Source organism: Phymastichus coffea, unplaced genomic scaffold (assembly GCF_024137745.1).
Source record: "Phymastichus coffea isolate CEN01 unplaced genomic scaffold, Cenicafe_Pcof_1.1 PCOF00050, whole genome shotgun sequence".
Classification (NCBI taxonomy): Eukaryota; Metazoa; Arthropoda; class Insecta; order Hymenoptera; family Eulophidae; genus Phymastichus; species Phymastichus coffea.
This window is the reverse complement of record NW_026706861.1, coordinates 680,243-700,390: the sequence shown is the minus strand read 5'-3', so window position 1 is coordinate 700,390 and position 20,148 is coordinate 680,243. Positions and strand designations below refer to the sequence as shown.

Here is a 20,148-nt window from a genome sequence, read left to right as displayed (position 1 = left end):
ATTATTAAGACACTTCACAATGCCGTGATAAAAGCTGCGATCTCTTTGTCACAATTTCGAAAGACTAGTGTTTAATTCATAGTGCTTGAAAGCTGAGTCCATAGACAAAATGTTTTTATTGATTCGTTCGAGCGTTGTCGCTAATGTTACTGATAAAAATGGTCTAACACCGTTTGCACCGTTGTTTGGTCAATTACAATCATCGTCATTAAATATGAACGTTAGAACGAGTGTTGACAATGTGTTTATCGTGAGACAATTGGCTTTCACAGCTTTCGAAGATGTAGAATCTAATACTGATGTTATAAGATCGATTGAAAACTTTGCCAGATTTCCCGAGCTATAAAGAGTCAGCTTCAATGAATCCAGAGACTTGATGCTGATAATGGTATTCGTTATTACACTCTTAATTGGAATTGTCGACAGGGCTTCGAGGTTGTCAAGAAGAGAGCATTTTACAAATTTTCTTTGAAAATCTGTTAAGGTTGAAGGATTTGTTCCTTGGCTATTTTTGTTGTTTGTAAAACTCTTATATACTAGCTAAAAGGCAAAAAAACGAAGCAAATGAACAACTGCTCGACGGGATTATTACTGAAATTTATCAAACATCTTTTTTGCTATACTTTAACTAATTATCTTTATAAATGTAGAATAACACGAATACTAAATTATAATGTTTATGACTATGATGGTGCGCATTCCACCTTAAACTATAGGTCCGATCACACTGCATGTAAAACTTCGCTCTTACTATTCCAAAAATGGTAGAGGAAGTAACTCTACATGCTAGTGATTATAGGGAACCAAGACTAATACATACAGGTACTTAATGCACCTTTACAATGATCATGCTTTACAGCGTTTCACATGAACGTAGTTCTTTAAGTAATAATAACAATAATAATAACAATATCATATCTATCAGTTATCTATACTCTTTACTTTAATTCATACTTATTACTAATAAAAAAGATACGTTTATTAAGTTTTAAGCTAAGTCATTTTTATATTCATAAGTTTTGTACACAAATAATATAAATAAACCATTTACGATTCATACGATTAACCTATTTTTCATTTGACTACTTAAAAAAAATATTTGTTCTTCATAAAAATAAATAGAATTCATAATTTTTGAGTTTTTTCTAATAAGCATTTATAGTTTTCTACAAAACTATATTGGTATTCAGAAAATCTGCCTTTTCTTAAAAAATAACCGTTGTGTAAGTAAAAATTCCTGGATTGTATTGTGTGCGCACAAAAGAGAGAGAGAGAGAGAGAGAGACTTATACAGAGGTTGCTGCATACTAGAAACACGCCGTTAGGGGGCTTCCGATGTTGTTTTGCCCCCACTTTCACAACATCATTTTTTTTGTTAGACGCAATAGGAGATGCTTGGCGCGATAGTTGGAAAATGCCTAGTACCCTATTGTCTCTCTCACACTGTTAATGTTGCTGCTTGCGTTTGAAAAAAAAATTTTGTGCCGATGGTTTGATGATAATTTTGTACATTGTATCGTATGGATACTTTATTTTATGTATATATTACAAAACTGAATATTATATCAGCAATGAATTTTACTTTTGAAAAATGGGGAAATGTATGTTATAACTGTTCAAGCGATCGGCTTTTATATGCATTTTCTAAAATATATTCGTAAGTATTCGAATCAATTTACTGTTCTTTCATCACATAAAATGAAAATAGTCGAGACATATAATTTTATTTTATTTCTAGTAAACATTTCATTGCGTTACACGAACGAACTGAAATAAATGGATAACAAATAGATGCAACGAAAGGCGATGACGACCGTATCATACGACTTTACAAAATAAACTTACGCAGTTCAAACATGTTATATTTCAAATGCACTTAAGTGTGACGACGCGTTGTATTGAATTGAAAGTACAGTAAAGTAATATCGATAATGACTAATTGAAACTTTCCAATTCTGACAAAGAAAAAAATCAACCTATTTTCCATATTCTCGCAAAAAGAATCTATTCCATAAACAACACAAAACTCTAGCTCTCTTACAACTAGAATACGGTGTAAAATTTAACGCAGTAGGCGCGATTGGTGTACTTCATTCTAGCATTCAGGATAACTCGATTGAACTCGTTAAGAAACTTCTGATCCGTAATGCCAAAGTTGTCGTTAGTAACAAGCTCGGCGTCGATGTACTTTTCGATGTAATAAAAAATTGTCGAAGACATGAATTATTACCGTTACTTTTGAACTATGACGTGCCAGATATGAAAACGAAAAATAAACGTGCTATAACTGAGCTAAAGTATCTCACACGTTGATCTTATGGGAGTGAGAAAGCGATCCCACTCTTCTTAATTATGCTATTACGACGGAAAATATCAATTTGGTAATTTCATTTTTTCGTAGCATAATTGAACATATTTTTTGACGTATCTAAATTTTTCTGTAAGTTAATTTTGTAGTAGAGTATAAAGCAGTCATGAATAGAAAATTAGGAATAACCGGAGTAACACCTTTATGTACCGTAACTGGTCATAGAAAGTATTATATTAGGAAGATACTCATTGAAAAGAGTGCCAGCGTACATGAATGCAATAAAAATGATGGACAGCATTCTATTCACTGTACATGCTCATGCGGATCAAAAGATAATATAAGGTTTCTCTTACAAAGAGGTGTTAATTTAAACGCCACTGACAAATATGGCGCGACTCCGTTTTCTTTAATGAAGTCCATTGCTTTTATGGAATCTAATCAGCTTGTTCTAAAGTATTTTGCGGTGATGAGTGGGGAAAATATCGATATTATTTTATTAATTCTGTAATATTTCGGGCCGATGAATGTTAAAAATGGAAAATCAGATGAATGCCGAAAAACTAATCATGTTAATCAATTTTACGAGAAAAATCAAGATGAATACCTCTGATGTTTTTGTCAATTGAAATAATGAAGCTTTTGAAAATTTCCAATCGTTTATAATAAGGATTTTACACCAACAGAGTGTTGTGTGAAAAAAGGCCAAATAGGTTCTCTTCCTGATGTTTCACTTGGAACCGATTATCGCTTTTACAAACTTTTAAATTTCTAGTAAGTTCTTCAAGCAATGTTTTTAAAATAATTAAAAATGAAAAAAGAAAAAACACAAATAGTTATTTTATTTATACAATTGATGGCATAGTGAGTTTATTCTATCTAAACTAGATTTGGCTTGGATTTAGGGGATTAATGCGTGTAGGTTATAATAATCATAATGAATGTTATTTATAGAATGACTGGTATATCAGAATTTTATCGACAGTATTTGAGTGAAGTGAAGAAAAAGAAGGTTCAAGTTGTATTTCATTTTTTAATATTCTAGAGAAGAGTTTTGAAAGAACTGTCGATTTTGGCAAGGAATGAAATATTCGTTGAAAATTTCGATAAGAGTGATGGAGAAATTTTATCTTGATATATTTTATAGAAATGTATTTACCATTAACAAATACAGTAAAGAATAGAAATAACTTAACACCGCATTAGAATTCGTAATCATATAAATTTGTTTTAGAAATTATTCCGGAATGAATAAAAATTATTTTTTATTTATATATAAATAAGTTGCGTTAAGAATCTAATGGCAAGGTATAAAGACTATTCAATAAAAAGTAATACATTTTCATAAAATTTCCGAAACTATTATAAATTTATATTCTTTATTAGATAATTTCTCTTGCAAATAAATCCTCATTCACCCTGACGATACTCAGCGTAAGAAGTAAAATAAAGTAATAAATTTTTCTTCTTTTTTTGGTTTTGATGCCATAAAATAATTTAATCTCAAAATTAAAATTAATAAATAATATGACTGTCGATAATATCTTACAATCTTGATTACATTTCTTTTGTATTATATGAATCATGAAAATAACATGATCATTACACGGTAAATCGATTACTACAAGCTTCAGAATAGAAAGCGATTATATTACAAGGAGTAATACCATTTTTGCTTATGTAAATAATATCAAAACACACTCACGCGCGCGTGCACTGAAAATGCATTAAATATTGCTATGATCAATTCTAATGACTGCTAAAGCAATTGTGAAATAATTAAATATTTTTACTTATTCAGAAAAATTGCTGCATCTGACACGTATCGATGTATTGAGTAAAAATTGTTCTGATTAAATTTGTTGTTTCAACAGTTGCTATAATTGATAAAAAAAACAATTTTTCTTCAGTAATCTCTTAATAAATCCTATAAGATGCAATTCAATGCCGAGCTTTGCGAGTAGTTTGTGAGAAATTAATATGAGAAGGAACCAATAGGAGAGCATTAGACCTCGATTAGTATTTTCATACACCTATTTTATCCAGGGAGGACATTGGCTATCTCTCAGTTCGTAGAAAATTCCTGGTAGAAGATCTTAACTATCTCGAGAATTATTATCCTCTCCATCATATTTCTCTATGTTCAAATTTTTTACGCGAGCAGATCCCTGCACGTTCTTCCAAAGCAGACATAGCAATTAGCTCTGTCTCGACAAAGAAAACTAACATCTACGCTGAAATCAGTGCTTTTCTTTCTCATCATTTTTTGCGCCAACTTTTGCTTATTGTGTTATTTCTCATCGAATCGATATTTGTACAATATCGTATTGATTTAAATTAAATAAGTATTAATTATGAAAGGTGAAAATATTCAAGTAATATTCAAGCTTACACATGGAATAATTATTTATGCTAATCTATAAATGTCGCACAATGATAAATTATTTGATTAAACAACTCGCGATTATATTTATATGGTAATAACCTACGTGCGTGTCCCTTTTTTATGTTTTTTACTTACGAATATCGTATAATTGTCCTTACGTATAACAGAAAAAGTCTGTATAAAGTAGCTCTAACGTATAACTATCAAACATAGCTACTCATCCAGAGTAAAATCAGCAGAAAGTGCACTCGTGCCATGGGAGATCGACGAAAATTAGCGTTCTGTAATAACATGTCGCGGCGCCGTTACACATAATCGCCTATTGGAAAAATCAATGCGTCCCGCGTACCGTAGCTTTTTCTGCGCGTGTCTCTGACAAATGAATAAGATTTTTTTCTCTCCCGTAATTAATCCAAGTGAAAGGTCGTTGTTTGAAAATCACCACTGCAATGGAATGAAAGAAGTGCAAGTTGACTGTAATTGCGTAAGTCCGAGTGAAATCGAATTAGAAGAGACGAGAAAGAAGATGGATGTTGTTGTTAGATGACTCGACAGTGTTTTATGTAAGAGTTTGGCGAAAAAGCAAACTATGTACGTAAATTTTAAAGAAAATCTTTGAACGTTCATCACTCAACTTTTTATGGTTCGAATTCCAAACGGCTTGTGTAAATCCGACTCCTGTGTATCGTATTAAATGCAGGAATATTGATTCGCGTATCATTATTTTGCCGTATATGATAATTTGCAGTTCATTTCCGAAAATTAATATCCCTAACTCATTATGGGAAAACTGAAATTATTTATAGGTCGTTTATGCATGGGTTATTTTGAAATATTCGAAATTAAACATCGCTCCTTGAATTCAAGTGGTAAAATTGAACGAACGGCAAATGAACGATTGTACCGCGGTTCAACGTTAACGAACCGTATAAAACGTTTAATCAAAAGCGACGATATAGCTTCTTCAATTAAAACTTTTTCCCAATAGAATCAATAATTTAAAAAAGAAAACATGTGATTGCCACGCGTGCGAGAGAGAAGAGTAAATGATAATCCTTTGCGAATATAATTGCTCGAGTAGAGGATGGGCATTCCGTTGGCAAAAGGTTATTAGCGGTCAGTTTGTGCGATAAGATGATAACGATCCCCTACTCGTATTGACGGGAATCACTTTGCGTTCTAATTACGAGCAGCAGCGTGGTTTTCATTTGGCTTTGCTAAAAGACAGGAACTGGATTATCATGTGTGCCAATAAAGCCCTTAGTGTCGTCGTAAATCAATAGCTTTAACGAGCTTATCCAATTTTACGATTTACCTTTTTTACGAGGCGAACGGTTGCTGAATATTTTAATTGCTTGTTATCATACGGTATATACTTGCGAAAAGTTTCCCCCGTGCGCTAGATTTGGATATGCCAATTTTAGCCGACTTTTACTTAGTAACACTCACCTGCGAACAGAAATTAAAAACAATAACTATTAGATTTGTAAACGTTAACTTGGAATTTTGATATACATTTGGTATGCGAATGTTATTAAATTAATTTATCTCCAAAAGCACACGCTGATGCTGTATTTTTCTTTTTCCCATGGGGAAGAACAGCATAAAAAAGTGAAAAATGAGAGTAGAAGTAGTCCACGTTAATGAGATTTTCCCGACATAGGCAACCTTAGAATATGATTCAGATTGTATATAGGTATTTAGAAGAAAGTTTTTCATACGCAAGATCACTTCGTTATAGGTTCTCGCAAATACAACAGATCAAGGTCACAGATTGCAGCTGTGCTTTATTTAAAACAAGAAAGAAAAAGTAACAAGCAGAGAACTCTATTATTCAATTCTTCGACGTATATAAATAAAAGAAAGCTTACGAGTCATTCTTGCGCCGAGTGTCGTCTTACATATTGAAAATTCATTAGGTTTGCGAACGAGGTCTTTTGTTATGAGACTACGCGTTTCGTAATGTGTATGGGGGAGGCAAGCTGCTGCTAATTTTGTAAGCTGTGCAAATTTTCACGAGTGATTGAGTAAGTTTCGCAATGAGCTATTTGCGAAATTCATAGATCGTATATCACCAGGTGTATAGCAGGTGTGTGTACTATTGAGTTTCTAATATATACTTGTATCGACAAAAGGAGATGAAGAGTGAATCGAGTGTTGAATTTCAATTGAGGTTGTAAAACTGACAGTATGTCTTCTGGTGGCTCATTGGGACTAACCACTAATTACTCATTTGCATTGGAAGTCGAAAACTTTTATGAGTCGCGTAAAATATTGACAGATTAAACGTAGGTGTTAATTATATGTAAATGTTGAAAAGACAGCTATACACGATCTATCTGACAACGTATAATTCATATTCAAAGAGTGTTACTTTCAAAAGTAACACTCTGTCAAAAGAGAAAAATTAATCAGTGTCATCCAAGAATCGCCGGTATAGCAACTTTGTGTATAATGCACGAGTATTCAAATTTTTTTCAGTATCAAAGGAATGTGAAAGCCTTTCATTTTTGATTGAGAGTTTCGATGCAAGACGTGTGATTTATGGATAAAAAATTTACACTGCACTTTCACTGAAACGAATGAAAAATGCCGAAATGAAAATCGGTACAACTTTTTATTTGTTTGATTGATGTTACATCGAACCATTATTACAGCTGCGGTTGAGATCTATCTACAAAAGACGTTCTTAAGGTGAAGTTCACAGTCAGACTGCACTCGGATACATCGATACGTTCCCAAGCGATTCTCACGCGTGCATGCAAAAAGAAGTATTAAACAAGACAACTGAATTACTCGTCTTACAATATCGTTCTCGCAGGGAATCGAGTTACGATATGTTGGGTATCGATTTCTTATATATTGACTGCTGGTTCGTTTCCGCGCGAGGCCTTTTTTCGATGGTTTGTTTAACTCGTTATTGTGTGAGTTTTCGATGATTCATCAATTATGCGTCGGCTACCTGTGGATGTACGGATGACTCATTCGCCATCGATGTGTAATAAATCTAGGGAATGCACAATGAGATGATGCAAGTTCTGACTTATATTTACATGTTAAATTTGCTTGTTGGGCTTTGAAGCTGAATGTTAAAGTCTTGAGTTACGACGGTCAGATTTTTAAAAGCACACTCGAAACAACAAATGATGTGAATTGTCAACGATATTAGGATATTCCGCGATTTAATCCAATTGTATATATAATCACGACAACAATACCGTCAAAGCAGAAAGAACCAGACGCGCGCTGTACGGTCAATTTGCGAGCGCGCGTAGAAAAAGAATTGAACGCAGGCGCGCGGATCGACCTTAATTGAAGTAAAGCTCTCAATGGGGGAATTCGCGTGACGGAAGATAGAGCCTCTTTGCGTATGTGTGTTGATTTTTCCTTTGTCTTCATACATCTGGCTTCTTCTGTTTTCACCGATAACGAGCCACTTGTCTTTATTATTTAATCGCAAGACGATGATGAGCTCGTTAGAGAGGAGAAACTTGGCGCTGCGATTGCATTGAACGTTCTCTGTCGCGCCTCGCATTTTTTTATCGCGTTTGCGTGCAGAAAATTCATAGCTGAATAAAATGACGTTTAAATTATTTTCAGCTTCAAATATATTCGCAATGTCAATGTCTTATCTCCAACGGAACCGATTGCAATTACGTTAGCACTTTATATTCATACGTGCGATCTTGTCTAGGTCGCGGCTTATTACTTTCGAAACGGAAAACGTTTCAAGCGCACGTGTATCGCTTACAATTACGCAGTGATTTTCTTTATTTTTTTATTCCTATCACGGTCAGCGCAATGCGACAATTGTGCAGTCCAGAGCTGATCGATCTTCGTCAAGTATCTTTGGATTCCTTCAGCGTCGCAAGTTGACGTCATAGTAGATCGTAAAAAATTCAGCAAGCGGAAATGCCAATATTGTTAGAAATATCGTTTAGCTCGAGTGATGCATAAGTACAAACGCTTAGTACGAAGCTGGCTTTTGTTTTTGCAAAAATAACAGGATTGCGTTCTTGGTTGTGCGAAAATGTTCATGAAGAACAAAGTTTCCTTTGCCGAAGATCGACCAAAGAATTGATATTTTTATAAAAAAAGCTATTGTGTATTCGAAACGTCTGAGAAACATGTTACTACTTCTTTTCGCAAAGTCGAAATTAATGAATGATCTTTATTTTGAAATCCTTAGAACGTCATTAACGCCGTGGGTTTTATTGTAGAGTAGAATAAAACGTCTAAAAGTTAAATCGCAGGATGTAATTTAAACAGACATCTGTGTGTGTCCGCGCGCGCCAACGATTGCATCAACAAGTTATTGTTAGAAATAAACATTAGTGACACATTTCTCTAAATTCGTATCATTTGAAGATCAATACAATATGCCGCAATTTGTTTTCAAAAGAAATAAGAAAAAAGCCAGTCACGTCGACACAGCACAGTTAGCTTAAAATCAATGGCGAGCGACTTGTTTGATCAATCAACTCCCACGCGCGCGTTTGTGCCCCTAAAACTTCGGAAGATACGGGGATATTGAAATTCGCGACGCCTCGAAAGAGAACCGGTTCGCAGAATGCTCTCGATACTCTCCTGACTTGTCCCGTTTGATATACGCTGCTCCCGTAGATTTATGCGTCTCTCGCACGTTCTACTATTTCGCGCTTTTTATACACGCACAGATTGCATTGTTTCTGGACTCTGGAACATACATCGAGGAAGTTGGGCAAAACTGGTTCTTGTCTATTGAGACATTCGCTTGATTTTTTTTTTCTCACCATAAGTTTCACAATCACGATTACCTTCTGAGGAAAACAAAAAAAAAACCAGACGCTTTCGAAGTATTCCGTTAAACATTTTGTACTCTCGTTCACTCTGAATTTAAAGAAGCATTCTTTTCAGACGTATGTACCGCAACTGAAATTACAGGGTCCGCAATTCGAGCTCAATTAGCATTTTGCTGAAAACTTCGCTCTTTTTTCAATTTTTATGATGTTCGAACCGTTTTTTGGTCCTAATGAGCGATGTGCATTATTAACGGAATCAAAGAAATGCAGTTAACCTTAAAAACTTTAAACTCAAGGCGAGAAAGTTTGCGCGAGCAATTAAAAATCAATAATCGCTCATAAAGGTAAATTTGATAAATGAATATATATATGTACAGTTTTCTGATCTACATTCGCTGCGAGCTCGTTTTCCTTATTCATTTTTTTCTAAAATATTCGTTAGTTGAAAAAAACATTGGCTGCGTTTCTTATAGGAAATGACTCATATATACACTAACTGTAGCAACGACCTCGAAACGTAGCAGTGGTGCGTCCCACGGTTACTATATTGTGCGAAAAGAAAAAAGGAGAGCGCAATCGCGGTCTCTCTCTCTCTCTCTCTCTCTCTCTCTCTCTTTCGCTCTTGACGAGAGGAGGCTCGCGAGGCAAGGTGCATAAGATCGTCTACTAGGATATCTCTCTTGCGGTACATATGTAGGTGGCGAGGGCGACGTTGACTCTTCTTTTTTGTTTGATGCGCGAGAAGTTGTCCAGAGAGAAGTAGCTCAGTGACTTACATGGAACGAGCCGCGAACAACGTGATTCGAAGTTCTTTTTTGTGTGCACGTTACTGCGGTTGGCATCAAATGGTTTTGCTCGTGGGTTTCTTTTTTTCATGAATTATCTATGTCATTTTACGATATCACGAGGTTTTTCCTACAAATTATCCTGAATAATTAGGAATATGTGTTCTCTCATCGGATCATCAAAAACAAAGTCCGTAAATTAACGCACTTGACTCTCTCGTCATATCCAAGTATGTTAACAAGCGCATGCGTAAAAAAATTACATGTCCGCTGGTACATAATGGACACGCAAACGAACGTGTGCTCTCTGCTGTTTCTTTCGTTGCATTTTAATTAAACGGATGCTATACAACGAGTCGTGAGAAAAAGGTCTAGCGTTACACATTTTTTCGTTGCATTTTCCACACGTTTTATGAAGTTTAGTATCTTGACTCATAACCGTTTATGTTTGAAGATACGAGCGCTTGCTTCCATTTAGTTACGTAAATTAGTTTTCTGGAGATTACTTTACTTATAACTTTGGCCCTCTTGTTCTTGTCACATACCTACGGTTGAATTTCAAGTCCAATTTCCTGGAAAATCTCACGTTATCAGAACTTAATTCGTGTTATCCGTTTTAATTTCTACGTTTCTTTTTTTCTTTTTTACATTCCTCGCTTCACAAAAGAAGTGAGTAATTAACGCTCTCGAGACTACCGCACGTATGTAACTTTTTTTCAAACCCGTCTATGACAAGGCTACAAGCGAGTTTTTCCGAAGTCGGACACAATGCTTAGATATTACAGTCGTTTTTTGGAATAATCCTCTTGTTATTTGACGTGTGGATTTAATTCTAGGTTGAACCGTGAAAAAAGTGCGTTAGAGAGTGCTGTTAGGCGAAGGAAAAAATTAAAAATACTCGGATCATTCTGAAGGAAAACAAGTTACGATTCATGCAGTTACAGTACACCTTGTAAAACTAAACGCTTTAATTAAAAAAATTTGTTTTTGCATTTAGGAACAACGTGCTGTAGTCATGTTTCGTACAACATACGAGAGAAAACAAGAACCATCGAATTTCTCTTTCAGCAAACGACCTAATAAAACTCTACAAACACTTTCTATCTCTATTAAAAAAAAGAAAAAGCGAAATACACTGCGAGATCGAAAAAATGTAATTATTATATTGCATCAAAAGCAGTTCATCATCGTAGGTGCAAACATTAGAAAAAGATCAATTACTTCACAAAAGTTAGTGTCTTATCTAATCCCTCGGAAACCTTCTTCCAACACTTGGTGTAGCCGTTAGACGTGATTGCACGCGAGTAATCCCTTTACTCGAGATTAGATTACTTTTATTTTTGAAATATAATCCATTTCACAATAAAATGTTAATTGAATACTATGGCTGGCGTTTATGTTTCGAAAATCGATGTCAGCATTACTGGAAGCACGACTAACGTATTCTCTGATATCGACGTTTATCGTTTTCATCCACTCATCGTAATTCAGTAAAGTACATCTCTTATATTGTGTACCGACCTTGCTTTTCAACGTGTAATTTTGCATTGAATTGATTTCGATCGTGTAAGCTGTTACGACGATATTTTAGCCTGGTGTTACGTTTGAAATCCTTCTCTAGATATAACGGTATTAAGCGTGCTATACGTAAACATGCGGATGGTCACTCGCGATATTAAATCGACTAATCATCGATGCATCGAAAGTCTGCGAGTGAAATTTCATCAAACATCAGTTTAGAAAGTTCACGTCGAACCCTTTTAAGCGTAAAAATTCACGATGCGGAGATGCCAGGCGTTTCCGAGGTTATTATATGAACACTCAAGGCTTTGATTCGTTGCTCTTTCTTTTCGTGTAATTGGCAAAGCAACTTACGATTCGATTTCGAATTAGACGTGGAACGAGTGAAAAAATATACGGCTACCTGAGCGCGTCTGAATTAGGCATGGAAGTGTTTTTTATTGTTATTTGGATTGATTGTTGAGCAAATTCAAGGAAAGATAAAACTGTATATATTTTATAAAAAACACAATTTCCGACAACATGAACGAGGATAAATCACCCACGTAGAGAAAAATGCTCATAAATTACGCTTATCCCACGGCATTGGCCTTCAAGAACGCAACTCAAGTCTTGCGGATGTCGAGCATAAGATCACGTACGAAGGCGGAACCTCTCTTCGATCGTAAAAGCGCGCAAAAACTATATCGTCGATTCTTCGTATCAAAGAAGAAAAGAAGCAGAGGGTACGATCGATCGAAGACTTTAACGACGAGGGAAAAATGCTCCCGGGAAAATTGATCTCGCAAATTCCTACACCTTGTTTTTTCCGATTGCAGGGCAAGAGGTTTTGTGTTTATGACGATTCGTGGATGACGGCAGGCAATTGGTGCAGTGATAATTTCACGTGATTCCGTTAGACGCGCAAACTGCTCTCTGCTAATTATTTCGTTCGTCGTCCAATAGTTGCGCGATCCGTGGAGATGTACAATGTTGTACGTCGTTCAGTGCCGCAATTGAGAAGTAGAGAAATTAGCAACCTGGATTTCATTTTTTCTCATTTTTGAGATATGACATCAGGACATATTTTATATAAAATTTTCTTTTCGTTACATGTTTGACAAGTCTTTCCTTCCTGTATGGAATGATTTAAAGAGCATATATAATATATTTAGTGTCTATAAATAAATTCTAACGAATTATTATTATAAAGATGTTTAGTACTTCTACTGCATTTCACAAAGCTTTACTTTTAGAATTGAATAGTTTGCAAAATACTAATTTTCAACAATCTTTAGTTGTACTGAAATATATGCTTTGAAAACAGACACACTGTTGCACGGATATTACTGTAACAGCGTCCATCTGTTAGTCGATGTCGAAACCTCGTGAAATTCATTACACTTGTTCAAATTATCTGTGAATGATTATTATTCTGCATAAGCAATACAGAAAAAAAACTCTACCAACAAAAATCCTAGTCGATACAGCGAACTTCTAATCGCATTTTAGACATGCACGGCATCAAGCGTTTTCCATTCGCTGTCGTAATCGGAAAACTTTATAAACAATTAACCATCAAGTACTTCCTCTCACAGTACATAGAATCTTTAAATCATCGACATACAATCGTGAGAAATGAAGAAATAAGCTTACAAAACTTCGTAGAAAAAGGCCTCTTTGACGCGTGCGTGCGAGAACCGATTATAAAGATTGCACTTGGCTCGAACTTCGTGTTTTTCACGAGAAAATGGAACGAGCACGATCGATTTTTTCTTTTCTTTTCCCTTCCTTTCGCCATTGATTATCGATTAATGCGTGGGCTGTACTTCTCAAAAAGAAAAATCATGAAAAATTGAATGGAGCATGAAATTGTCTGATTGAAGAGGTATACACGAGAATTTATAACCTGCAGGCGTGCAGGTTAATCGCGAGTTGCGCAAATTATATATGCATACGAGCGCCGAACGTTTTATTCAATGCTTCGTGCTACATGTGATACTTTTGCGTCTTGTGTGGCTATTATATACAAGCTGTGAAAAATTGAAACAAAATCTTCTTTTTTTCTTTTTTTTTGATTGGCGATAAATATTCCGCCCGACTGGCTGCTTCATTGTGAGGCTAGCAATGAGGACAAAACTACAAGCTCTTTTCTCTACAATAGCTAGGCTAATTACAAGTTTTTTTAACTTCCGTTTATAATTTTTTATTGTGTCATTCAATCTGGTGGGGTATACATAAAGATCGATTCCATATACTACAGACCGCTAAAAATATAAATGGATTTAAAAAAAAATACATTTGATCATTCATTTTTTCTTATCTACAATTCTAGAAATTGAGCCCCGAAACTTATCGAGGATGAAGGAGGGAAAAACTAAACTCTGAGCTTCTTCTTTTAATCGATCAATTCGCGTGTAAACATTCGAACACTAAAGCTTATAATTACGATAAAGCGACCTCGTGAATTTATAGGGCAATTTTAATGCCGTTCCTTCGTGACTACACCTCAGCGCATTGAAAATTCGCTCAGTTGCGATGACGATCGCGACCTCCTTTTCTTCGGTGGATGCATTTTTTCAACGGCATGTGATTAATCGATCAATTTCTGCATAAGACGTACTGAATGTTTTGACTTTAAAAGCTATAGCCTATTAAGCCTATTGATTTGTAAGAAAACTTTTAATATGGAGAAGTCGAAAGAATGATATGACTGCGTGGCGTGACTTGTGTCCGTTAATAAAAACGAAAAATTTATAGATTTAATAAAGTCATAAACGTCAAACGAAAATTAAGCATGTATACGAATGGATTAAAGCTACGATGCTAAATTCACAATAATGTTCGCAATGACACATAAAACATTCGCCCAGAGTTGCCTAGAAAATGTAAAAAAAACCAACGACACAGCAGAGAAGCGCGTCTCCATTTAACAGCTGTTGCAGCTTCTGTCTGGTCTGTTGCCTCTCCCTTTCTTTTCGCAAAAAATATTAAAATGTGCTCTCTTCCACGTCTGCATATAACTGAGAATGTTGCTGCAATTACCTGACGCCTCCTTCTGCTCACCTCTATGCATATATGTGTATATGTGTGTGTGTGTGTGTGTGTATATATATATAAACACGTAACTTCGAAAGTCATCGCAGCTACCACGAGTCACGCGATTACGGATTTCTTGCTTGCAACTGGTTGCTCTATGAAAATTAAGTTTAAGCAGTTCATGATGTTATGCAGCTTCTTATTTTTCAGATTTTCATTATTCCTTAAGTGATGTTTGATATAATGTTTTGATTTCGATAATATTGTCAATTTTGTGATATATATTATAAGTTTAGTGAAGAAAATTTACATTTCATGTTATATTCTATTTGTTGTTTTATTTTTCTGGACTCTTTTTTTCCTTCTCGGGCTTTTAGGTTACCTATCTCACCACCATAATGTGCTGTGTTCTATTAATTGAGTTACTGCGGCTCTTTGAAGAAAATCTATATAATCTATTTAATGATGCCCACTCATAACCAGCTCTACACTAATTATGAGAAAATGTAATTCAGATAGTTGTTTACCTAAATTAAATTTAAATTATCTCTATCACATTAGAAAAATTATTTTGTGTAAAACGGGCTACTTTCAAGATTCGATGTACAGGGCGCGCAAAATAATGCAGAAAAGTACGTTATAGTTTTCATTTATACAAAATTCAATAAAAAAATATTTATCAATTGACCACGTAATCTGAAAATCTCTGTCGACAAAAGTTTCTCATCTGCTCGTCTGAAAACTGCAAGACTATAAGTTGAAGCTTCTAAATGATCACCTCTCATTCTCATCATCAATAACGAACGAAAGATATCATTGAGAATTACATCAGCGCTTTTCCGGGGCAATGCAATACGAAGATTCGAAAGTCTTGACTGCGTACGCGCAGCCTCGTAAATATCATTCGCGAGGATTGATAGTCTTTCTGTTCAAGAGACCGGCGAGAGAGAAGCATTAGCATGCTAAACGCCATGACCTAGTTACAACGCGCGGGAAATAACGTATTTCCTATTTTTCGGTTTCTTAAAAACACGCTTCGTTGTTGCGTTAATCCTTCTTTCTCTCTCGATGGATTGACGGGTGTGCGAGAGTGAAAATCCAGCATCCACTGACGTTTATCAACTTTGTAATGCTGTAGGCTTGGCAATAAACTTGGTCGGACACGTGAAGCTGATTTAAGCGATGCTTTGTTGTGCAATATTTTTCGGTATACCTTACGATCGTGGCAATTTCGACGTTTAAATATCGCAAGATCTTTTACTTAGCGATAAATACACTTTAATACTGCTGCCAAAAAAGAAGAAAAAACATTTTATAGAGTGCTGTGATAAGATAAGATAAAACTGTGCGTCACCGCGCGGCATTATAATTCAATTAAATCCAATCCTCCGGTGTACAACTTTCTCGGTTGCGTTTTAAATTCGCACGCTCACAGTTATAATATGCGCGAGGCTGCTGTTGCTGTTGTAAGAGATCTCGTTCGGGGTCAACGGCCATCGAACCCACCTAAAGAGAAATTGAACCAACGTTCGCGCGCGAGTTTTCGCGGATGAAAGGCACCCATTGTGTTTATCGTAATGCACAACGCTTGCAAGATATATATAAATGGAAGAGAAACGAGAAGTGATGAGATTGGTATTTCTGGCTATCGTTTTATGTTTTTATAAATGAATATTTGCGTATTGGAAGAATGCTTATGGGTACATATAAATGATGATAAATGATGGTTGGATTTTTCGATTTTGTTTAGTGATACTTTGATTAGTTTGTGAAATAGTTGTTCGAATTAATGTTACTGTCGACGTGAGCTGTAATGAAAATAAAAAATCTTTGTAAAAACACGTGTTCCACGACAAAACTACGCCTCATGACACCAATTTAAATTAAAAAAATACGTGTAATACAGACTCGTTGACAATTCATCATGCAAGGAAATATTTTCTAAGTATTACCTCATTTATAAATAAAACCTGCGGCAAACTCTTATCAAAACCGCAACGCGATAGACCCACTTGAATATACACACGAGATAATAACGCGCAATTAACCAGTCAAATTCCTCCTCAACAAACGCGAAAAAACAATCACGCAAAACCCGCGGCTAAAACGTGTCGATATATTAATACAGAATGAATACGATCCGTGCTCGCGAAATTAATCAGGTTCAATGGAAAAAAAATTCTCCGCACGTGCAAGAAAGTTGCGCCGGCCGGTGCACAACATACGATCTGATATACGGCTTCGTATACCACTTTTTTTTTTCTTCAAAGTCTTGCAAGATTATATTAAGAGTCGGTCGCTGCCTCTTTATTATTTGATAAGATAAGAAGACTTCGAAGGCTTTTCGCGTGTGCGCTGCAGGATTTCACGTATTGTTAGCAAAATTCTGCGAGAGTTGTTGATAATATGTTTGCACGTATTGAGGAGTTCTACAAAATTTCGTTTGAATGTTATCTAATCAGTTAATAATAAGAATTATAATGGATAGATTGCTGTTCTTGACAGAATACGTATAATCAAACTGATTAATCAAAAGATATTGGATGATGCGAAATTCTTAGAATAACATTCTAAGATCAGAAATATATCGATTCATGTATGCAAAGAATATGCGTACAAATAATGATTTGTATCGAAAGTTCTTATTTAGTTAACGCATAGCCATCCAGGGGCAAATGCCAAGTCACGCGCAGACGAAATATAATTTCGTGAAAATCATCTATCTCTCTAGAAAATCTCTAACCCGTCAAATCCAATTTCTCGTGAAACCAGGCGACTCACGAGTAGAATCTCAAACGTCTCCATTTTTTTTCTCTGTGTCTTCTCCAGCAGCAGCACCAGCAGTAGCTATACATATATGCGGCGAGCCAACGGCCTTGCCACCGATACTCGCGAATGAGAGAGTCTACGACCCGGTTTTGTAGACGCGAAGTCGCCAACCGCATGATTAATCATCAACGCACGCACTATGGTGCGTCTATTCTAGGAATGAACGAGACCAGATGACGAGGATAATGTGGACGATTGATTTATTTGCATGTGACTTCTTCCTTTTTTTGCTCGCGTGATATATTTGATAGATCGTTGAAAAGGACATGGTCTTTTTTTTTATTGCCCGTTTGATCGATCGCTGTATACATGCAATGTTTTGGTTCGGCGAAAACTAAACAGAGGCATATTTTTAAACGCCAAGCACTCGTGACTAGAAATCTCTTTGAGGTATACGAACGACAAGAGGTGCGCTCTCTAAAACTGAAGAGGAAAGATCAATGTACACCAGGGATGAAATGAAGGTGTTCGGAAACCAACTTTCGAGTATATTTGCATTCGAAATATTCAAGTCTTTTGACTTGCAATAATTCCAACAGTTTTCACTTTGGAACGCCGCGGCCAAATAACACAAGCGACGTACGTTGAATTTTAGAAAAGTTCGATTGCAGTAGTTTCGGTTGCCAATGTGTATATCGAAATACTTTCTCTGCAAATTAAACCGGGAGTGTCTCTCATGCATCTTTTATCAATTCGACCCCCTTCATTGAAAGCTCGCATTTTCGATTTCTTCTCTCTGTGCTTACCTATAGATTCTCTCTACGCTGAAATTAAACTTTCTTTATAATGACTTTTTTAAGAGTTTCGGACGGCAGTAATTTGCCGATAGATTAGTTTTCAAGATTGTTTTTAACCAACTCCCGGCATTGGCTCGCTTTATCAAAAGTATTTCAAAGTTGCTTCAACAAAGATCGAACGCGCATATTAGATATCCAATTAAATTTCTTGAAACTTGAATGCTGACTGAGGACAGTCGTAAAGGTTTTATTCGAAAACTAGTTTTCAAAGAACCAACTCGCGCGTCTGTGTACCGTGAAAGCCCGCGTGTATAAGTTTTCATCGATTTGCCATAAATTTCATAGCGCCTAAGACGCAGCAGAGGCAAACATTTACATGTGACCCCATTAACCAAATTCAATATTCGCATCAGAAAGGATATTCGCAATTAGCAACACACATCATCATCATTAGCTGCATCCTCCCACGTAAGCTATAGAAAAGTCCCTCTCACAATACCTTCATTAGCGAAAAATAAAATCCGGCTCTTTCTATGTTCTAGGCCAAATTCGTTATGCAACGTTAAAATTTATTAATAACACCTTCAGCGCTTACTGGAGCATGAAATTCGAGCGCCATACAATTGATCGGACAAGAGCTTCGGCTATTGTTTTGAGAATGCGCCGTATTTCCTAGCTTATTATGAAAAATACACAGCCGACTGCCATGAAGCTTTTTACATATCTACCTGACTGACGAGTGTAACACAACGTTCTTTACCGAGCAATGAGTCATATGAAGGACTAGCCTCTTTCACTTTCCCGCGCACAATGAGCCAGAGCCGGCTATTCACATCGAATGCGTCGTCTTAGTCAGGAAAAAGAGATTGTTAAAAGTTCTCTATCTCATCAAAACCACGCGACTCCCACTGTGTCTAAGGCAACGATTTTCTCAAGGACTGGCCGCGTGGCGAATGAACTCTTAACAACCGTGTAATCAGCGCACTGTGCGCCTTGAAGTTTTAATACAAAGGTACGTAGGTGTGCCATGCGCGTGATACACCTGTGTGCGAAGCCTTTAAAAACACTTCATCTTCGATATCTAAATCGGTTTTCACTGATGAAAGTATTATTACAAGGATTGATATTCACTTTTGTTATTTACATGCTATCCTTGTTCAAACAGTGTTCGTATGTTGCTTCGTTGTTTGTGTCATGACGAACAAGAGAGAAAAGTGTAAGTAATGCGTTCGGGCTCTATGCACCACTGGCTTTTCAATGCTTCAATGTGCTGTTGACGTCGGGCTTTTTTTCTCTTTTGAATATGTATATGCTAATTTCTCAAATTTATGTAACGACATGTATGATGAGGATTAATTTGATCTGTCAGCAAACTAATTCTTTTAACGTTATTTGTTCTCATGAAATCTTGAAATACATTTGTATCACGTTTGCGTTGCCTGCAGAACTTTCTTGGTACTTAATTTCATGACTTTCGTTCTTTTATATTATTTTTTTATTTTTAAGGAAAAAAAAATTCTTGAAAGGATATTTTATCCATATGGTACATAATGAACGAGGAAAAATCATTCCACACATACACATATATGCGCATTTTTATCTCTTGCAAGGCACATTAGTTTTAACTCGGCTAGAAAACCCGACGCGCTAAAATTGCGATAGCAAGCGCATGAAATTTACGCCACTTTCATAAGAAAAAGTAAAAGTTTTTCAAATCGAAAAGTCAGCCACACTATGCGTACAAATTCCGGATTTCCGCCTGCATATAGATCCGGTTTTCAGC

The 20,148-nt window shown here is 35.8% G+C and overlaps 1 protein-coding gene across 3 annotated transcripts in view; it reads right to left on the bottom strand.

Moving 5' to 3' along the window:
- The window catches only part of LOC131665433 (uncharacterized), a 33,104-nt gene that overhangs the window by 10,235 nt on the left and 2,721 nt on the right, over positions 1–20,148 (bottom strand). The gene's annotated exons all lie outside the window — the stretch shown is intronic.